Consider the following 17,118-nt stretch of genomic DNA (forward strand, 5'->3'; position numbering starts at 1 on the left):
TTAGAATGCAGAATCAACTTTTAAATACAAAGGGAAGATTCATGCAACACTTAGGGCCGAATTCAATGTTTTGGACCCTTTTTTAACAAACAACACTTTAGAGCTCCTTTTCATACTCTTTTCAATTCTTTTTTCTTTTCACTCTTTTTATTTTTTTCTTTTCTACCCGTGCCTTATTAAGGACTTTGGCACACACACACACACACAAGAATCACTTCCCCCACACTTGCTTTCTGCAATACATTGATAAAAAAGGAGTTCATTTTAAGTTATGCTTTACTACGCTTCAAGAACAAGGGTATGGATGGTAATAAAACTAGGCTAGGTAAGGATAGTGTGGATTAACAAAGAACATAGGCTTAACAAGGCTCAACGGGGTTAAACTTAAACACATAATGAAATAGGGGCACGGCAATTTGGCTTTGGTGGTCACTACACAACTTCATCTTGAATATGTGTTATGCAAATCAATAGCATGCTTTGAATGAAATAGGCATGAGTTCTAGCATTTGGAACTAAATGATGAAACGCCTTCTAAGTAGCAACCAAGCAAAGAATAATGAGATCATGCAAGGACTTTAGAAAACAACGATGCACAGATTATTAACTCTCCAAATAAACGTTTAGGCTCAAGTCTCACAAGGTTGTAGCATTCATTTGAGTTCCTTCCTTCAAGCATGTTACAAAAACTAATTTTTCCTTTATGATTGCATGTGAATTCATAAATTATAACCACAACCAAGCATACACCAAAGAGTAAATCAAATTTTCATCCATGTTTATAACTCTCTTTAACAGTCATATAATTAAAAACCAAATCCTCATCATTGTGTTGGAAGGTACACTAAAACACAAATAAACACACAAAAACAACTCTTTTTGGTTTTTTTTTTTTCCAAACAATTTTTCAAATTTTTATGAGATTTTCGGATTTTTATGTCAAAACACACTAAAACACTCCAAAACTGCTTAAAACACTTAAAACAGCAAGGAACAACACTATAAGTAATGGGTGATAAACTCCTACGAATTTCATGCAAAACAATGGTTACCCCTCCATACTTAAATCAAACATTGTCCTCAATGTTTCAAGCATAAACTCACACAAAAAAAAAAAAAGCAAACAAACCAACAACGAATAAACATGACAAGTATAGCAAAGTAAAAACCAGATAGAGTAGAGTTTAAGAACGCAAATCTCCTTTTGGAGATAGATGATCTTGTTGACTTTCCACAGCTTTGATCTCGAACTGGTTTGGAATTCTGAGTGAGGAATATTAGAGTTCCTTGGTTGTGCAGTCTGCATTCTTCTATACTTGTTTCTTCTGCACAGCAGGCAAGCACGAGGTAGAGGTGATGGTCTGTTTCTTTCTTCAATCTTTCCAAGTGCCAACCATTTGCTTTCTTTCTCCTTGTCCCTAGCTGAAGATGAATTAGCACATTGTCTCCACATGCTTTGAGGTATCATTTTCACTTCCCTTATCTGTTCTCCAGGCAGATGTGGTAGCTTGAGGAAGCATAAGATGTTGAAAATGAGTACTCAAGAGCAAGGCTAGTTAAGCAATCAGGAAGGGGCTCCAGGCAGTCGGTTCCAGATCGGAAGATTGATACCAAATGCTGGCTGATTGCTCTTTTTCTCCTTGTCCCGCAGGTGAAAAACAACGATAAGGGGAAAGCATGATATGAGATACTCTTGCTTTCAACCTTCATGATATGAAATACTTTTGCTTTTGATAGGTTGTTTGCAGAGGTATCCCAGGGAATAAGGAACACTGAGTGACTCGAGAGGCTTTGTTGGGAAGGCATTCTTGGAGATGAAGAAGGGTTATGTATGTCTGCCTTGCAATAGAGGGTGAAGGTCGACATTTATATGAATTAATAACTGGTACTATTCTTTCACTCTTGTCGACAACCGTTGGATGATCGAATAGTAATCTTCACATGCTTTCTATGTCACCAGAAATCTTCGACAGATTGCCCGTAATTTCTGCAAGGCTGAGTGTGTGTGTGACAGATGCTGACACGTCTGAAAAAGCACAAGCCATTAAAGACAATCTATGGGATTGTAGTACCAAGTCCGGAAACTAAAGCTTTCGGCATTTTCTTTGTCAAGTTTTGGATAGCGTTTGCAAATATATTGGTAAATAAAAACGTAACAAATATAAATTGATTGATTTTAAGCCATTTGATCCGAGTCTTTAAATCAAATAGCACCACCCACTATTTTTGGCAACTTTCATATCCCTCATCGGAATTCGAGAGTTTTGGAGGAAACTCTTAGTAGGGTATGGGAGACTCATCATTACCAAGCCCACCTCACAATGATATGATGTTGGCTAGCATCAATAATAACGAAAGAGTATGCTTACTCATTTGCATCTCTCGCAAGTACCCATCTTATTTGGCCTCTAGAGAATGAAGCCTCACAATGATATGATGTTGGCTCCATTGCACTTAGTTAAGTCATTCCCACCATGCAAGTTTGAGTAGGGGTTCAAGAACAACCTCATAATGATATGATGTTGATCATTCTCGTTGCCTACCTTCACAACATCATGTATGCATATAGAACTCCTCCTGAGTGTAAGCACGCACTTTGTACTCCCCCATGATAGGGTGAAGTCGATGTACAAGTCACAAATGATCGAAGCCTACCATAGTGGAAGGCCACAAAAGAGTGTTCAAAGCACTCTCACACTTATCAACTTAATAATGGTTTGGTTGAGGGTTTTAGGTCTCATCATATATAAGCATGCATTTTAATCTTATTAAAACAATTTGGTCCTGTTACAACTCTTGGTCCATGTGATTGATTTAGTTGTATATGATACTCCCACTATGCTTGTAAAACGGTTTTTAAAACAAGAGTGTATGGTACTACTAACATAAGGTTTGCATTCATTGATGGACTATATAGTTGACTTAGGGCCTTAGGATGACTATGAACCTTTTATTCGATCCAACACGAGCCTAGTGTTGAATCTCAGTCTAGGGATGGTGATTGATTTTAGTTACGCGTTTAATCACATTAAGGCATGTTTTCTTATTGGGCGTTGGACCCTTTACTTCATTTTCATGCATATCAAATAAAGCAAGAAAGAAGTACTTCAAAGTAAAGAAGAGCTTATGCTCTTTTACAACATCTGATCAAAACAAATTACTTTAAAGTAAAGAACAGCTTATGCTCTTTTACAATATTTGATCATATCAAATTACAACCAAAATCTAATCTACACATTCCCATGGTTCAAACAAATTTGAGACGGGCTTTCACATAGCTCAATTATCGTAGGCTTAGGTTCATAATCACCCTTTCTTTAATTAATTAACGCTTTAACTAATTAAACTTGAATGGAACATTTTCATTTGGTTTTTGTATCCATAGAATTGATTTAAATGGAGCTAAATGAAATGAAAATCAAATTCTCATTTAAAGATACAAAACTATTTTGTTCTCAACTAATTTGGGCCGAAAAACAATAACCTCAACCTTTGCGCTATATTGCAAAACACAAACTTTTGAGGTCACTTTGTAAAAACACAAAAGTCCATTACTTCATGTAATTACAACTAGAACCCAAAAATTTTATCAAAATACAAAAACTTCATTAAAGGAGCAAAACATTTTGTCCTTTAGTGATTTTGGGCCTTTACGTAAAAATGTAAACTTTCGGGTGAAAGGTGATGGGTAGGTTTGAAAGAAAAAGGTGATTTCCATAAAACATGGTTCCTTGAAACAAGGAAAAGGTTTAAGTGATTGGTATGGTGTGAATAGTATAAAAGGTATGGGTATTGATTGAAAATTCAAACCATCCAACACTAACAAAAACTTTATGTAGACAACCAAAAACTTTGAATCAAAATACCCAACCATTTTGTTCTTGCCAAAAACATAACAAGAACAATGAAGAACATCCATGAAAACCCATAAGAGCTCCATGAACATTTTTCACCCAAAGACACCCCAAAAATTCTCAAACTTAAGGGAAAAAACATATTACCATACTAGGGTACTTAGGGGTTCCTAATGTCACTTTAAAACACTTTTAACAAGACAAACATGAACCCAAAAATCCACCCTTTGGATTTGGCCGAATTTCCCCAAAAACATGGCACCAAATTTTAGCTCTAAAATTCATGCTCAGATGAACTACATCTATAACATTTGAGATGGCAAATTTTCTAACAAAATTTACATTCAAAGAAGCAAGAATAAAGTTTGTAACAATTACAACATTCAAATAAAAAACTATGAAAATACAAAACCCAAAATGATTCACCAACTACTAGACCTAGGCTCTTGATACCACTTGAAGGAAATTTTGTGAAAAACATGTTCATTTGAGCAACATCTATATCATACAATTAACAAATTAAAGGCGGAATCATGCTTGTATGCACTCAAAAACGAAACATTACCCATCAAATTCAAAGCCTAGTAGTTAGATGAACCAAGACTCAACTCAAGAACAAAGTGAGTTGAGAAATTTTATACCTTTGAAGCACCTCTTTGCTTAGCAAAGGTTAATCACCCATGTGAGGGCCTTCTTTCCTTTGTCACCTTACTCCCTGGCTCCATGGATGTGGATGGAGGAACTTTGCTTCTTGGCTCCATGCCTTCTTGCATATGGATGGAAGAATTAGTTTCTCCAAAAGTCCCCAAAGTTGGAGACCTCTAAGTTCCGACACCAAGGATGGTTGAAGAAGAAGATGAGTGGCCATGGAAGAGTTAGATGCTAGTAAACTCTCCCATGGTGGCCGGCTATTCTAGAGAGAAAAGAGAGAGTTTTTCTCACTTTTCATCCTTAGAAAACCCTGATGAGGATGGAGCAAAGCTACCCCTTCTATGCTTTCAACTTTTGTATGCATTTTGGACCAAAAGGCCCTTCCTCTCTCCATGGCCGGTTTTCCCAAGCCTTTGGGCTATTTTGGGCTTCTTGAATTTTGTTTGTTAAGTTGTCATACAACTTAAGCTAATGGGCTTGACGATTCGAAGCCCAATTTGGGCTTTAAAGCCCAAAACTAACTCAAGGTTTAAAACGAACTTATTCGTTTGATTAATTAACATATTAATTAATTCTTGCCATAAACAATTAAACCATATCATTGTCCTTATTTATATCTGTCAAATCCTTCAAGCATTACCTTACGTAGCCTGTGATCCATTAGGTTCCTTTTAGCGAGGCAGTGGGTGATTAGAACTCTTTCAAATCGATTGTGAATTGAAACTTACTTTCAATTCTCCCTTTAGTGATTATACACGTTTAGGGTTTCCACAAACCATGAGTGACACCTAGCAGTATGTCATGGTTACCTAAGCTAATCAGAAGAAGTGGAGAACCTATTCAGTTTAGGATTACAATGCAACACGGTCTTTCTCTAATACAATACTTTTGACCACATTGTTTGGTTTGATAGTTTATTCATATCTACTATCCAATGTGATTCATTTACTTATATGATTACCTTGAATGTGATTTGGAACGAGTTCCTAAATCTCATTCATACTCTGGCCAAAGATTCTTAATCATATCATAGAGTATTCTCCCTCAAATAGTTTGAAGGTTAAAAATCCCTTGTTGCGCATTCACTTGCCTCCATGGCTAAGTGGCTTAACCCCAACTATGTTGTGGACACTTTCGGATGGAGTGACTTTGACATAGTCAAAGATCAAGGACCTAACCATAAGACAACTATGATGCCTCAGGTCAAAGGACTACTTTGCATTATCCCAACCATGAGTTCTCATGTGACATGAGTATGAGAACACCTTGTTGATCGCGTTCAGTGAACTCATTCTCTATTGAGCACCTACGTACTTGTCTTCGTGTCAGTCACACCAATGACTCGAGACCAGTCACTCTCCTTAAGAGAATACATGGCACGTACTGATCTTAACGGACTGTCAATGCCCAATTGGCAATCCTATGATCATGAACGTTTAGGATATGTATACGAAAGAGAATGGTCTCATGAATCTAACTTCTTTAGATCGCATTCTCCCAATTACATATTCCTTGGACTTATCGTTTAAGCGTATAACATTTATATGAGACGGCTTCAAACAATAATCTTTGCCCTTTAAATTAAACTATATTAGTTTAACATGTGAACTGTCCGTAAAGTATCATCATATGATTGGTTTTAGGGCACATTTCCAATAGTGTTGGCCAACACTTGGAAGGTGACGAAGCCATAAAGTGTAGTGATGTGGAAAAAGTGAATAAATTAAACCTAAAAGTGCCTAATCAAAAAAGTGAGCGAGTGAGCGGGATTGAACCCTTTTCACACGTGATGTCAGAGTCTAAGACAGTATAGTAAATAGGATGAGGGTTATAGCACTGAAGGTAACCATCTCTTGAGATTTGCCAGAATCCTCGTATACGCGTAAACACAACTACTAAACCTAGAGGGGCAAAAAACAAAGTTGAATGGGTCAGCAAAACAATGCTTATATGAAAACCTTTATTTTTGAATATATTAACCCCTCGCCATAAAACAAGTATAGTTTCCTTAAAACATACTACGTAAGTATGTAATCAATTATAACAGCAATATAACCAGAAATATGTCAAGTCATGATATATCAAATGCCAAAGTAATATAATCATGTGATAATCAATTATAAGTAGTTTGCTTATCATCTAAGCTAGCACATGAGTCGAAACTGCCTAAGGCAATTCTACCAGACAAGACTGGGTGTATGTTGGAAGTATGCCCACAAAGCCACTCATTTGATGTAATAGCTTTTGGAATACTTATTGTATTAAACTTTTATATGTTTAATGAAGGGCAAAGCTTATTGTTAATCACTATTTATTGTATCATGTGTTTAAGCAATAAGGGAATCCAAAGAATGTATTTGATCTAAAAGATAAGTGATTTAAGTAAGTTAGATTATCGAGACCTTTCTCTTATGTTCATTCCTAAAACGTTCCTAGCCATAGGATTGCCAATTGGGCATTGACAATCCGCTAAGGTTAGTATGTGTTATGTCGACTCAAGCGTGAGTATGACTAGTCTCATGTCATTTAGTGTTGGACACTAAGGCAAACACATAGGTGTTCGAAAGAGTGATCGAGTACACTGAACAACGATCAAAAGAGAGTTCGAACATACATGTCATGTAAGAACTCGAAAGTTGCAATATGCAAAGTAGTCCTTTGACCTGAGGCATCATTGATGTCTAATGGTTAGGTCCTTGATCTTTGATCATGTCAAAGGCATTCCATTGGAGTGTCCACGGAATTGTTGTGGTCAAGCTACCTAGTCATGTAGGCATATGAATGCACAACAAGGAATCTCTAACCTTCCATGGTGGAAGGAGAATACTCTAAGATATGATTCGAGAGTCTTTGGCCAAAGCATATGAATATGACTTAGGAAGTTTGTTCCAAATCATATTCAAATGAATCATATAGATAAGTATCACATTGGATAGTAGACATGAAATAAACTATCACATGAAACAATGTGATTAAGAGTATTGTATTAGAGAATGACCGTATTGCATTGTAGTTGTAACTGGATAGGTTCTCCAACCACTTCTACTTAGCTTGGGTAACCATGATATGCTGCTAGGTGTCACTCATGGTTTGTGGAAGCCCTAAAGATTAGCAAACACTGATTTTAAGGGAGAATTGAAATGTGGTTTCAATTCACAATCGATCGTTAAGAGTAACAATCGCCCACTACCTCGCTAAATGGAACCTAATGGATCGTACACCGAGTAAGGATGTTGGTGAAGAAATTAAATGAAATGGATAAGCAATTAAATGGTTTAATTGAAGAATGGTCAAGGTTAATTAATTAGTTAATTAATTATACGAAATGTTCGTATTGGGCTTATATGTTGGTTTTGGGTTTCGGGGCCCAAAAGCGTTTTGGTCCACAAGGCCCATTATGTTTAAGTTGTATGATAACTAAAACAAAATGGGCAATTAGCCCAATCAATTTGATATGGCCGGCCATTAGGATGAGAAGTGTCAAACTTGGATTAATTACAAGTTTGCCACTCACATGTGATGAAGTATAAATTCAACTTTATAGCTTTATTTTCATTTAGGGTTTTTCTTGGTGAAATGAGGTGAAACATTTTCTCTCATTTTCTCAAAAGAGGCCGGCCACCTAGGGAAGGAATAGCTAGCAATCTCTTCTTCCCTAAGTCATCCATTTCATCTTCACATCACATCCTTGGTGAAGAGACTTAGAGACATCAAGCTTTTGATGTTTTGGAGAACAAATCCTCAAAGAAACAAAGGAGCACTAAAAGGAGGAAAATCACAAGGAAGATCCAAGAAGCAAGGAGGTGACTTGAAGGCCCTCCACTTGGGTGAATCCCTTGTGTAATCAAGGATGAGCTTCAAGGGTAAAGAAACTCTAAATCTTTCCTTCTCTTTAATGTTGTTAAAGAGTTTATTGGTTCACCATATACTAGGCTTTGAAAGTCATGGGTTTTATGAATTGTTTTTGAATGCATGCCTACTTTAATGTGTTAATAGTTTGCATATGTATTCAAATGTTCTTACTTGTTCTTAGCTAGGGCAAAATTTTCCTTCAGTGTACTCAAGGCACACTCTAGTACTAAGATCACGCGAAGACTGGTGCAGAAGCACGGTTACGTACAAGTCGGATTGCCTAATGCAATCTACCCGACATAACTGCCACCTAACTTAGATCCAAGGCGAGCAAATGGTACGGATGTGAACATACACGTGAAGGACTGGCCCTGGCCCTGGACGGAGTAATAACACCGGGGTGCAGCAAGATGAGCATGTACAAATATGTATGAATGTCATGACAATAGTATCTCAACCATATAGCAACATTTAACACATTTTATATCATAATATCGAATACTTGGAAATATAAGCGTAAAAGTGAAATAACTATGCATTTAGGGAAACTATCAATATGTATAGGTATAAAATAAACTGCCCACTCACAGATACTTCGCCGTTGACGAGCCACGTAACCTAGCGAAGATGGAAACGCCACTAATAATTGTCCCTAAGCACATAAAGGTACAATTAATAAAACTATATTATAACAATTGAATTTGGGAAAACGGACGTCAAAAACGTATTCAGGACATCAAATTACCCTAAGAAGGGTCCCACTTCAATTTCTAAAAAGTCAACAGGATGAATATTCCATGCATGACAGAATATTCTCAGACGGATGGGATATTCCGTAACGGAATATTTCATCTGGGTTAAGGGTTATTAGGTTAGGTTAGTTTAATAGGTTGGACTTAAGGGTTCTAGGCCTAAAGGCCTAAACTAAAAGGGTTTAGGGTTTAAAATGCATGAGTTTAAAGCTCTAAAAGGAAATGGCCCAAAGGCCTTTAATTAACCAAATAATAATAAATAAAAAATAAAGGGTTAGGTTGGGCTGCCCAGGGTTTTCGGCTTGGCAGGAACGGCCAGAAGGGCCTGGGTTTGGGTTGTTGCTCGTCGGAGCTAAACAGAAGGGAAGGCAGGATTCGGCCAGAAAACTGAACAACCTGTAAACGTTAATAACTTTGTCAATACTCAACGAAATTGAGTGATTCAAAAATGAAAGTTGTAGTTCTTGAATGGATGAAGAGAATGGTACCTTGCAAGATGTCTAACTCGCCGTGATTTGGTCAGAAATCGCCTCGAAAGGTGCGGAGGTCACCAGAAACTGGGTAAGATTCAAATGAGTATAACTTCTTCAATACTCAATGAAATTGGGTGAAACAAAAAGGATAGTTGTAGTACTCAGTGAGACGAAGAGATTGATACCTTGAATGCTAGCCAACTCACCATGGTTTGGCCGAAAATGGGCTCAAAAGGCACAGGTCAAACTTGAACTTCTCGAAACCGAGTTGTTTCACGTCAAAGCTTCCTCAAACCTTGACTAGGGACCCTAGGGAGTTGCGTAGAGGCTTTCTCGAGTCCTAAAACATGGTGACTCCGTTGAAAACACGTCGAACTCAACTCGTCCGAGTTTGGACCTTCCGAGTTGGCGTGTCAAAACTCGTCCGTTCTCAGTTTGGTTGGCATGGTTGTGTTCATGGAGGTAAGGTGAACACAATGGTAAGGTTTTTAAGCTCGAACAATGAAGATTTGAGGTTGGTCTTCCTTGTTGCAGAGAAAAGAGAGTTTTGAAAGGGAGAGAGAAATAAAGAAGAGAGAGAGAGAGAGAACCTTCTAATTTCTGATTGGGTGCAAGGTTGAGGGAAAACAATTTGATTGGTGATGAGGAAAAGAAGGAAGAAGCAAAAGTTTGATGGTTGATGGGTGTGAAAGAAGGGACCGGATCCCTTTTAGGGATTGGATGGATTTGTACAACTTTTAATGTACAAATATGTCCTTTTGACAATGTTTCGACACCGTAAACTCGTACGCACGGGTACAAAATTACCCATGACTAACGTACTTTAATGGAGTGTAACTTTTTCGTTACATATCTGATTCAAGTCTAACACGCTCTCACATGTTCGTAGCGACGAGCACTATGAGGGTACGCTAAAAAAATAAGTCATACATTTCTCTAGGCGATGGTCAACGGAAGTCAAAGTCCTTGTCTTTAGGGCACTTTCGTAAATTCATGCTTTTAAAATTAATAACAAATATAAAATTAGGGACGGGTCGTCACACATTAGGTCTCACGCTTACCAACTATTATTGTGACGGCTTAAGAAACTCTATACATGGTAGAAGATTTTTTCAACCAAACTTAAGACAAAGGACAAGGGTACTTCATATATCGGTCCTTCATCTAAATTTAATTTGTAAAAAATAAATTTAAAAAAAACAATTTTTCTTCAAACAATACATAATATTAAATGGCATGAAAAATGAATAATTAAAACTGAAAAATAGAATGTTTAACTGTTCTAAAAATCAAATCTAACAACTAAAACAGTCGTGACAATAAGAGCTATGTAGCATTGAAATCTCAAATGAATATAACTTATAACATATTCTTGTGTGTGTGTGTGTGTGACAGCCCGTCCCTAATTTTAAGAATTTTTAAAGTTTTAATAAAGGATTTTACAAAAATGCCCTTTGAGGCACGCACATCATTCGAGGTTAATCGTTGTGTCGGGCCATCTAAGATTTGTTTTCTTGACATATCCTCGTAGTACTCGTCGTTACGGACGCGTGGGCGCAGACGGTTCGTGATTTGGAGTTATATCGAAGAAGTTATTAACGTTTGAAATTTGGAATTTTAAGGAATTATAATTTTAGTAAAATATAGAAATTCTTTTATTAAAATTTGGATGGCCCAGATTAAAGGATTTTGAAATGGATGGCTGGGATGAGAAAAATGAAAGTTTTGTGTGGGTGTGTGCGTGGGAAGAACCAGAAAACAGAAAAGAGGAAGAGAGATTGGGCAAAAACTGCCCAATCGGAGAAGAAGGAGAGAGAGCGAATCAGAGGCAGAGAGGGGAAGAAACTGACCAATCGGAACAGGGAAAGGAGGAAGGGAGAGAAGGTGAGAAGCGGAGGAAAAGAGGAAATGGGTTGGGGAGAACCCGTGGGTCGTTTCGACCCGGCGGTGCCCACGCCCAAATTCGATGGATTTCGTCCAAATTTCCGACGAATTGAGTCAAGGTACCACTCCTAATCATCATCTAGGCCTTCCCTCTTTACGTTTCACCCCAAGAATCATTGAATTTCGTTGTGATTTCGCGAAGAACACCCCTACGGGTGCCGCGACCCTTTTGTTTAAATTCTCCAAATTTTGAAATGTTTTCTTTCAATTACTAACACCTTTAGCATTCCTTTAGGACCTAGAACAAAGCCCAAGAGGTAATTGAGGCGTTGGAACAAGTTTGAAAGTCGAATTGGAAACACCCAAATTCTAGGGTTCTTCACGGTTTTGGTGAAATTGAAGCACTTCCAGGCCAAATTGGCCTTGGTCTCAGGTATGAAAGTTGTTCTACTCATTGAGATCTTCAAATCTGAAAATTTTGGTAATTTTTGGAAATAGTTGAATTTTCCGGCGAGCCGGGGGCGGCCAACCGCCACCCGCGGCGGCCCGCGCGGCGGCGCGTGGCCAATGGCCCGCCAATGTCATTATTAGCTTGTGATTAAGGTTCTAGGTTCTGTTTTGATAATTGATGGACGTAAATTGAATAATTGAACCTAAGTTGGTTACGATTCGTGGTTAGATGAAAATGTGAATTGACGATCCGACCGTTGGATCGTCATCAAACTTTGATACGTTGTAATACGTAATATTTGAGGATTATAGGAACTTACGGATTGGGAATCCGATTTACGGATCTTCTGGAATTGAAGTTGTAAGTTCATAAAATAGAATGTTAACCGTCACTTAGTTTTGGAAATTGACGAAGATCCGACCGTTGGATGGTAATGAAATTTTAGGATGTTGTCCTAGAGGTATATTGTGGACCTCTGGAAGTTACGGATTTGAAATCTGAATTGCAGATCATCCGGATCGAACTACGTAGTGACGTGTCTTATATAAGTTATGTATTCTATCGGCAGAATTTCTGAGGTTGGATTTGATTGTTGTTCTAGGCGCTAATCGTCATGACGCCTTGATGTACGGTGCTAGGGAGTTGTGGGCGAACTCCAGGTGAGTGGGCAGTTTTGTTTTCGTATTACCTATATACTATTGTTTTTCCCAGAAAAAATGCTTTTATGCGAAATTATGTTTTGAAAATGCCATGCATAGAATTATTTAGAAAATGTGAATTTCATATGAGTTATATGATTGATATATGATGCATACATGTTGCATGGTGCTGTGGAGGCACATGTAAGTCAGGTGAGTTCGTTTATTCATTGAATTGTTGTTGTTGAGATGTTTGAGCTCATAATCTGCACCCTAGGTGTTAGTGCTTATATTATTCACCACACCGCACGCTCGCCTTGGATCCAAGTAGGTGGATGTCGTACAGACCATGTGAGGGTTCCGACATGCCAGTCGTACAGACCATTAGAGGGGTTCCGACTGGTGGGTGACCTTAGATATGCGCGCTGATGATATGATGAGAGAAGCACTAGAGCGTATTTTACACCTTTCATCGTATAGACTACCTTACGTAGTTCCGAGTGATGTGCAGAGTAGGGCCGTATAGGTCACTGTGGTGACTCCGGCTTAGTGAGATATTGAGCTATTGAATTAATCGTATAGGACCAACTGCAGGGTCTCCGATTGATTCCTTATTTCACCTGATTTATATTTTGATTTATGGCATGGCATGTTTTTCTTGAAAAATGTTAAAGATTTGGGATTCAAGCTTTGAGATTTCATATGGTTATATATCTATATATATATATATTTCTGAAAAGTGTTAAAGGTTTGAGATTTGAGCTTTTTGCTTATATATATGTTATATATATGCTATTTTCTGGGAAAGTATACAGGTTTTACGGTGAGGGGTTATAAATGTTTTAAATGAAAAGTCTTCGAAAAACTTTGTTTTACTGACCCACTCAATTTTGTTTTGCGCCCCTCCAGGTTCAAGTTAGCAGAGCTTTGGTGGCCACGAGGAATCCAACGGTGTTCTGACAGAATTCACAAAAGTAGGACTCACCCTCGGGTGTGTTATCTTAGTAATTGGAATTTTTTTTAAAGCTTCCGAACTGTGTAAATGGTTACGTCACTCTCACGTGACGGCCAGCACGCCCTCCTTCGGGACGGGGTGTGTCAGTTGGTATCAGAGCCTAGGTTGCAATTCTGGACATCTTGATAATTTCCTAGTGTCTTCTGTCAGAACTATACCGCCTCGTAGCGAGCCACGTAGTTCGGATGAGCCTAATTTCCCTGATATAGTAGTTTGGGGGGAAACTATTGCCATTGTGATTCAGTCTATTATCTAAAGGGACCTTTTGAGACTGGTTATAAGTTAAATTTGAATCCCTTAGGGATATGAAGGACCTAAGGGAGCAGATTGATGGCTTAATCAATTGAGAAAAGGCGTTTCAGATTATGCAAGGTTAAGGGAATTTTCCTCCCGATAGGTAGGTCGAGATGATTACCTAGTTTTTGAGTGATGAATCTGCATTTTGATGGAGATAGGAATGTTATCCGACAATATCGGAAGGACAACTGTTTGGAAGTTGTTTAAAGAATTGTTTAAGAAAAGTTCATTCCCCCGGCATATTGTGATGGTAGTAAACAAGAAATTGCAAATGTGAGACGAGGAAAATGACGACGGATGAATATTATAGAAAGCTTACAGACTTGCCTTATTTCCATTCTGATGATGTTGTTAATTCGGTCGAGGTGTTATGTCGTTTTTGGCTGGATGATAAGAAGAAGTTGCGTTCTTTGGCGATCACTATCCATTGTACTTTTTACCAAGAGTTTACGGGATGCTGTTGGGCTTTGAAGACTTTGAGAATATGATCAGCGAGAGTAAAGAGGAATAAGAAAGGAATGAGAATCAGAATAAGACGATAAAGTTAAAGATTCGTCATATCAAAGACCTCGGAGGACTCAGAGCTTCAAAGGAAGTGAAATTAGAGCTAATTTTCCCAGCTTAAGTTTTACTGCCACTGGTCAGAGGCGAAGTGATAGATTTACTAGTGATCCCAGATTTCTGAGACAAGATGACTCTGGTAGAGGAAATGTATAATTGTGTCAAGCTAGATTGCTATGGGGAATCAGTTAATTTTTGTTGACCTGGATGACCAGAGGTTACTTTTGGGGGTAAGTAAAGTGGAGTGAGTTATGCCATTATTCCTGTTGAGAGAGCAAAGAAGATTGTTATCAAAAGGCTGCCAAGATATTGAGTTCATATGGTGCTAAATGATGTTGATCCTAATAGTATGGAAGATGTAAAGATGGTTAGACATTTTCTTGGTGTATTCCCAGATGCCTTACCTAGATTGCCGCCAGGCAGAGATGTGGGTTTTATTATTGAATTGTTTTTAGGTACAAATCCTATGTTAGAGATTGGTTCAGGTTGAGTTAAAAGTTCCATTCAACTTATTATATCACATTGGAAAAGCTCCGGGTTATTTGTGAGGAAGAAAATGGACATTAAGGCTAGGCATTGATATTATGTAATTGAATCGGGTAACGATTGAGAGCTGTTATCCATTGTTGTGTATTGATGATTATTTGATCAGCTCTGAGGCGCCTGGGTACTTTCTGAGATTGACTTGAGGTCTGAATGATATTAGTTGAAGATTAACAGTGGGGATGTTCATAAGACTGAATCCAGGACTCGTTATGGTCATTTCAAGTTGGGAGGCCATACGGAGTGACGAATGCACCTGCTACTTTTATGAGTTTGCTGAAGGAAGTATTCCAGTGATATCTGGACCGGGTTGTTATTGTTTGCCATTGACGAGATTGATAAGATTAGAGCAGTGCATGCTAGATATTTAAAGTTGGTGTTGCAAAGATTGAGGGAACGTTGATGTATGCTAAGTTTAGCAAATGCTAATGTTGGATAAATTAATTATATCTACTTAAGGTATTCAAATGGATTCTTAAAAGAGTAGCAACGATTGAGAATTTGGAACAATTGCGAACTGTGACTGAGGTTCAGAGTTTTCTCGGATTAGCAGGATATTATCGATAGTTCGTCCAAGATTTTAATTATTGCTTCGCCCTTGGCGAGATTGATGAGAAAAGAGGTTAAGTTTGAGTGGGATAAAAAAAAAAAAAAAATTGTGAGTAGAGCTTCAGCAAGTAAAGTATTCCCTCACTCATGCATCTGTTTTCGCACTCCCAGACGATAGTGGTAATTATGTGGTCTATAATAATACTTCTTTGAATGTACTTGGATGCGTGTTGATGCAACATGGTAGGATGATTGCCTATGCTTCATGGCCATTGGGATCTCATAAGATGAATTACCCTAATTATAATTTGGAATTAGCAGCTATCATCTTTGCTTTGAGAATTTGGAGACATTGTCTTTATGGGAAGAAAAGTGCATGATTGTTACAAATCAAAAGAGTACCCAATATCTGTTTATTCAGAGGTATCTTAATCTTAGGCAACAAAGGTGGAATGAGTTGCTTAGTGATTATGATTGTGTGACGAGGGTGGTCAAGCTAATGTTGTGGCTGATGCATTTAGTAGGAAGACCCCAGTGAGAATTAATGCTTGGTACGCTTGCTATGTTCATCTTCTTGTGGATTTGAAATCTACTGGAGTAAAGTTGAGTATCAAAAATCGAGAAGAAGCCTTACTTGCTAATTTCTAAGTTGGACCCATTTGGTAGATCGTACTCGATACTCGAGCGTTTGACGAAGAAATTCAAGAATTTATTTAAAGCAAGGAATAACGGGAAAAAGAAGGACCTTAGAGTTAGAGAATCAGATGGCAAGCCTATGCAAAAGAACAAAGTGTTTATGCCTAATGGTGTGGAATTAAAGAAAGCAATTTTGACGATGTACATTATTCCACTTCTACAATGCATCCCAAAAGTACTAAGATTTATCATACCATTCGTTCATGTACTATTGACGGGTATGAAAAGAGGAATGGCGAAGTATGTTAGTAGGCGTATCATCAGTCATCAGGTTAAAGCAGAAAGAAATAAGTCTTTTGGAATAATGTAGTCATTTCCCATTCCACGGTGGAAATGGGAGAATATTACTATGGATTTCGTGGACAAGCTTCCTCGTATACAAAATAGTTAGGTTGGAATTTGAATAATAATTGATCGGCTGGTGACGTCAACGTATGTTACTTCAGTATGGGAACACCAACCTTTCCAGACAAGCGCAACATTTATTTGTTTGTTTTATGGAAAAAGAGATTTGGGATCTGTTAAACTTCTTGGGTATGTTGGTCCCTTCAGTTTGTTCCCTAGAGTAACGCCATAAGGCCGTGTAAAGCTATGTCTTGTGTTTCGAAATTGTTAGAATTGGGGACGGATAGTATTCAAGGCCCTGAGTTAGTGGATGAGACTATTCGGAATATTCAAGTAATTAAGTCTAACCTGGAAGTGGGCCAGGATCGGCTGAAGAGCTTAGCAGACAAATATGCCACTGACCGGATGTATATGTAGGTGATCGAATGATTTTGAAATTATCACCTTGGAAAAGTATGATTCGTTTTAAAAAAGAAAAACAAGTAAGTCCTAGATACGTCAGACCATCTGTGATCATTGAACGAGTCAGTGAAGTTACGTACGGGCTGAGTTGCCTC

General features: G+C 38.0%; 1 long non-coding RNA gene across 1 annotated transcript; it reads left to right on the forward strand.

Annotated features, from left to right (window-relative positions):
* Nucleotides 1–11,283: 11,283 nt before the first annotated feature.
* LOC139188094 (uncharacterized) lies at nt 11,284–15,590 on the forward strand. The gene is made up of 4 exons (XR_011571274.1): nt 11,284–11,585; nt 11,762–11,899; nt 12,519–12,576; nt 13,465–15,590. It is a non-coding gene; the product is annotated as an uncharacterized lncRNA (long non-coding RNA).
* Nucleotides 15,591–17,118: the final 1,528 nt, after the last annotated feature.

Source organism: Malus domestica, chromosome 09 (assembly GCF_042453785.1).
Source record: "Malus domestica chromosome 09, GDT2T_hap1".
Classification (NCBI taxonomy): Eukaryota; Viridiplantae; Streptophyta; class Magnoliopsida; order Rosales; family Rosaceae; genus Malus; species Malus domestica.